Here is a 6,026-nt window from a genome sequence, read left to right as displayed (position 1 = left end):
GATTTAGATATTTGAACATGATATCATTGATAATTTTATAAGTCTCTCCTGAAAATTTCACAAAAATTCATCAAGAGGAAAAGAAGTTATGATTAAAAGGAGTTCTTTACCTACCGTTTTTCTGCTATGTTTCCTTATGAGAACCAGATGTTTACCTACCGTTTTTTTACGGAGGAGAGTGAATTTTCCGTGATCGCTAAAATCAAAACAATGGAAAATTGGATTGACGCGTGCGCAGTCGACACTCCTAAACGGTGTATTACTTCACAAATGATTAAATTCTGGATTGAATAAATAGTATTACAATGATTCTTGCAAAGTTTTAAACTGATTACATACTGACAATACTTTGAAAGATTTAAATAGGTTCGCGAATAGGATAGTACCATCAAGGTATAATCGGAGGCAAATTTCCTATGTAAGGTTTGAAGCCACTTATTTACTACAAAATTTGGGCTGCCCACGTGGTTTTCATACAAATGCTGGTTTTGAAGTGACTTTTATCACCAGAATTAAAAAAAGTGACGTTAGCGGCACCTCTTGGTCACGATACTACGCCAATTTTTTAAGCGTTCATGACAATCGAGCATCGCCGAAATCTGTTCTTCACGGAAAACAGGGAAATATAGCCCAAACTGCAATAATAAGCATCAATTTTCACTATCACGCATGAAGCCAAAATCTTGGTAGTGCCATTCCTAGAGTTTTGAAATTACGCCACCAAGCACGAAAAACATGCCAATCGCGAGGCCGGTCCCGCGCGACCGCCGCTAGACCGCCACTGATTCTCCATGTAAAGCGGGTGAATCTTAAAAAATCTTCATTCCTAAGTAAAGTCAACAATGCCGATTGTTGATCTTGTCTCGAACTGCAGATACCGAAAATACATCCATAAAAATTGCAGGCAGTTGCAGGATGCAATTTGCAGATTATAGAACTGCAGATTGCATTTTGCAGATTGGTTTCTCAATCTGCATTTGTAGTAAAATAAAAGCAGATTAAGCTTAATTACTTTGCAGACTATGCAAACAGAATGCAGATTGGGTTGAAAATGATTGCAGCCTATGCAAACAGAGTGCAGATTGGTTGAATATGATTGCAGATTATGCAGACTGAGTGCAGACTAGATGCAGATTGAGTGCAGATTGAAATTTTTCTTAAGGGGTTAGTTTTCTCAGTCATTTTCTTTTTCGTTCTTTCCCGTGCGGACGGTCGCACGGCATTTCGGACTTTAGGTGTCGAACCGGGTTCTGGGCCTACTTTGTAAAAATCTTTGTTTTTTGATACTTGTCTTTTGTCGTTTGTCTTATTCTTGTCTCTTTGAAGTTGTTTGTTGAAGCGCTACTTAACCGGCTTAATCCACAGAAAACAACAGGATAGTATATCATCAAGATTGCTAAAGGAATTTTCAGCTGAGATTTCTTCACCCCTCACAATGATATTCAAACTCTCCCTCAAATCAGGTATACCCTTCCCAAAGACTGGTCGCATNATATGTAATCACATGATAACGAGTGCAATTCGAGAATAATTGCACGAGTGATTTTTTTGTTTTTAATTTTCCGAGTCCGAAAGGACGAGGAAAATTCAAAACAAAAAAATCACAAGTGCAATTTTCGAATTTCACGAGTTATCATGTGATTACGAGCTAATCACACGCTTGGCCTTTCCTAGCTGTTTTATTGGTTTTATTATGAAGATTGAGATTTTTTCTTGCAAACAAAAAGGACCAAAAGCATTCAGAATTAAAAAAAAATTATTTCTTTTGTCAGTTTCTCGTCGAAATAAGTGTCGATTTCCATTGATCAAACAAATACAGAATTTCTTTTTCGGAAAACGATTAACACAATTCTTTTCACAACAACAAGCAACAAAACATTAACATTAAAATTATAAAGGGTCTAACACAAAAATCCTATCGTACAAAAATTTTAATAAAATATTGAAAAGATTTAAAAAAAATTCACTCTTCCTCTGAAGAGTAGATCACGAGCCTCCTTCTCCTTTTTTTCGGTTGTGGTTCATTACCTGATTGAATTGTAACGTTAGAACAGTTATTGAAAATCATTTTTCCTTGATTTAGCTGTTTTGAAGGAATTTTTGGCCAGTCAAGACCGAATGAAAAGTTTGGTTCCTTTTGCTCTTGATTTACTTTTGTTGCAACCGGTTGTTTCTGCTGAGCAAGGGTGCTTGACATTTTATACATTTCATCCTCATTCCCCGAATCATATGCATCAAGACCCTCTTCTTTCGAATGTCCGGTTATATTTTTTATCTCGCATTTTTGGAAACCAGCAGATTTCAATGTACGAACAGTCATTTTCCTTAGAGAATGATTTGTAATATTTTTTCCAGCGCAAGAAGATTCCATTAGAGAGGAGAGTTTTGTTTCATATTCTTCATCATATTTGACAGTGAGTTCTTTCCTAAACGAGAGTTTTTGTACCATACATTTTGACTCCTTGGATTATCAATAATTGCAAGGAAAAGAGGCCCTTTATTGCGCAACTCCTCTGGACGTTTCGATATATAAGCCTCAAACAATCTAACTGGGCATCTAGCCCCACCAATTGCATACATTCTCGGGTTTATAGATCTTGCTTTGAAATTTAGACCTCCTTGTCTTGTATTGGAAGGTCCTTCAACAAAGTGTACATATGTCCTACCGTTGTTGTCTACCTTTAAGGAAAAATCATCGATTTCTAAATTGTAATGGTTATCTCTTCCTCGCATGCCAAACTGCTGCACGATACACCACCAAACAGAATTCATAAGCGAACGAGCGTTGTTATCTCCTAGCTGTCCACAATCCCATAATACATTTACTTCTTCGTCGGTAAGGCTCTCAGCTTTATTGGTTTTTTTTCCCATCCCAGCTTGTCTAAGCTGACGTGCTTTTCCTTCGAGGACATTTTTGGAAGAGGCAAATTCTCTTCCTGAAATAATCGATACAGGGAAACTTTTGTCTTTTAGATGTCGATCTAGAGCTGCAAGCATCACTTTCAAACTGTCTGTGTCATATTCTTGGCCATTAATTTTCCTCACTTCTGTGTAACACTGTTCCAATATGTTATTCAACACACTCGGTTCATAAAGTTCAATTTGTTTTTCGAAGCCTCTACTTTCAGCCCAGGAAGAGAATACTTTTATCCATCCATGTGTTGATCTTTGTGTGTTTTTACACTTGCTAGCATCTTGTAAGGATTTGATATCAGAATCTTTTGAAGTAAAAAAACGTTACATCTTCTTCTGCTATGTATTCTGTTTGTTTATAAATTTTTTTTCTTTCAAAAAGTCAAATGGTGAAATCTACATCAGACGTTCGAACAAAAAGGCGGGAAGATTAAAAAGAGGAAACAGTTTTTTGAAACATTGGCGCGGCTTTGAAATTTCATCACGTTCCGAAGAGTGTGATTAACGATTAATTGCTCTCTACAGAATACAATTAACGATTAATCAATTGGCGCGCCAATTGAGAAAAAATAGCTCATCGTGTGATTACAAAGATAAACAAAGATATCAATTACCACGTGTTAATGCACGAGGAGTAAGAAATAGAGCTTCATTATAATAGAGCTATTCCAAAAGACTTTTTGTACCTATTATAAGCTGCCATATTAAAAAATTTTGAAAGGAATTAATTGTTTGAAACATCTAAACATGATATATAAATTAAACAATAGATTCAATAACAAAGAATTGTAAAGATATGACAAGATTAGAGATCATATGGCCCAAAGGCGATTCCAAAGCTATTATCATCGAATTACAGCTTCACGGAAATACCAATTAAAAACATAAATAAAATCTAAATCTAAAATATAAAAACTGCTTTGTATATATTTTTTATTCGGGTCTGTAAATTTTCGAACGAAGCCAAGCAGGAAGACAAAATGGCGCCAGGTCTCTTGAGAAGTAACAAAGTTCAGTACCTTTGGAAAAAAGGCTATTGTGGCTGAAGTTCGAAAGGAATCTTAAATTTTATTACATGGAATCATTAACAAGATGTTGTATAGTTATTTCCACATGAAAACAGGTTTCAGATTTCAAAAGTTTAGGCAAAAAGAGGTACCCCATAACCTAGCCCAATTAGCTACCCCATTGGCTACCCTGCTTTTTAGACCAACCCAGAAGAAATGAAGTTATTATTAAAAGGAGTTCTTTACCTAGCATTTCTCTGCTGGGTTTTCTTATGAGAACTGGATGTTTACCTACCATTTTTTACGGGGGAGAGTGAAGTTTCCCGTGGTTGCCAAAATCAAAACAATGGAAAATTGTTCATACGCGTGCGCAGTCGACACTGTTAAACGGTGTATTGGATTTGCGCTTGATGTTGTGATGTTTTTATTTTCTTTTAATCATTTTGGTTGATTTTACTGGATATGTCTTTTAAAATGTTTATATTTTTTGTTTTACGTTCTTTTAGATTATCTTTTTTTCTCGAAATATGTATATGATCTCCTTTAGCTATTGACGCTAACTAGTAAAGTTCAGTGACATTGACTTTCTTATATTTCTACTGCTTCACTGTATGGTCAGACTTTGTGCCTACTCTTGTAAAGTAAACAAGTAAAGTGATATATGATAGTAAAATAATATGGTACATTTTTCGTGTCTCTAAAGCTTGGTATACACTTGTTGAAAAAGTGGCGTTTAACACTAAACGCCAGCGTATAAACGCCTGCGTTAAATGTTAAACGCCGGTGTTTATCGACCTAAGAAAAAAAAAATTTAAACTCGCACATCGAAAAATTTTGATATGGGCGTTTACAGTTCAGAGACACCGCCAATGTCAACAATATAAAAATGTTAAAATGTCCTCAAAGTTGTAAAATTTTGTAGAACTTTATCGTTTTTTTCGTTGATATTTTTCACTCTAATAACAAAGTTTTGTTGTATTGTAAATCAGGCTACAGTGTAAAGGAAAATGCCAAATGCCAAATGTTCCTATACGTCGAGGGAAGAAGAAGAACTAACGGAAACAATTAGAAAATACCCTGTCATTTATGATAAGAGTGCAAAAGGGCATAAAGACAATGTTGTCGTGGAGAATGCATGGAACGACGTTGCTTCAAAGTTAGGAACTCGATTTTCATTCAGTTTTATAGAAATATTTTCTGGCTTTCACCATTTGTTTTGTTGTTATGTCAAGCAATCAAACAATTCCTTTGGCTACTTCTTAAGTTTTGAATTTTGAAGAGCATGACCGTTAGTCCGAAATACTGATGCAATGGTTTTCTGGCATTTTGAGTTTTACACAAGGCTGACTAGCTCAGAGAAATGAAAAGTTATTATTACTACACAACATCCTTATAATTTGCTTTCGATTTTAGGAGCTGATGAGGCAAAGAAAATTTTCGAAAATTTTAAAAAGATTCCAAAAGAAAAAGCAAAAACTAAAAACGACAAATACAAGTTTTTTCACTGGTTCAACGAGTTTACAAGGAAGAGAAAATCAACGACAAACTCGAAATCTAAGAAGCGAAAAGTGCGAGGAAAAAATGCAGATATCAAAGAATTGCTGAAAGGCATCAATACGTCTGAATCGGAGGATGCCAACTACGATGACTTTGATAGCGACGAAGAAATGGATTTGGCAAGGATCTCACCAGCAGCAACAAGGCAAACGCTACCCTCAAATAACAACCAAGCTGATACTTTCAGAAGTAGTGGAAGCGAGAAAGACGAAGACAGTAAAGACGACGAGGAGATGGGTGACCCAGAAGTTCGTGAAACTGAAAAAGAGAGAGAATTAAGGGGAAAGAAACAAAAACAGCAAAAAGAGCAAGAAGCAATAATCAAAATGCTAATGACCCCTCCATGCAGTACCCAAAAAATGCCTCTTACCCATGCCCAGCAGATGCCTTTCATCCATACCCAACAGATGCCTCCAACACATGCTCTCCAGATGCTTCTAGCCTATAACCAGGAAATGCCTCCAAACCATACCTAGCAGATGCCTCCAACCCTTGCCCAACAGGTACAAAGTCCAGTTAACATGCAACACGTAAGACAGTGAAATTCTT

This window comes from Clytia hemisphaerica, unplaced genomic scaffold (assembly GCF_902728285.1).
Source record: "Clytia hemisphaerica strain Z4C2 unplaced genomic scaffold, Clytia hemisphaerica genome assembly, whole genome shotgun sequence".
In the NCBI taxonomy this organism is placed as follows: domain Eukaryota; kingdom Metazoa; phylum Cnidaria; class Hydrozoa; order Leptothecata; family Clytiidae; genus Clytia; species Clytia hemisphaerica.
Note: the sequence above shows the minus strand (reverse complement) of the source record.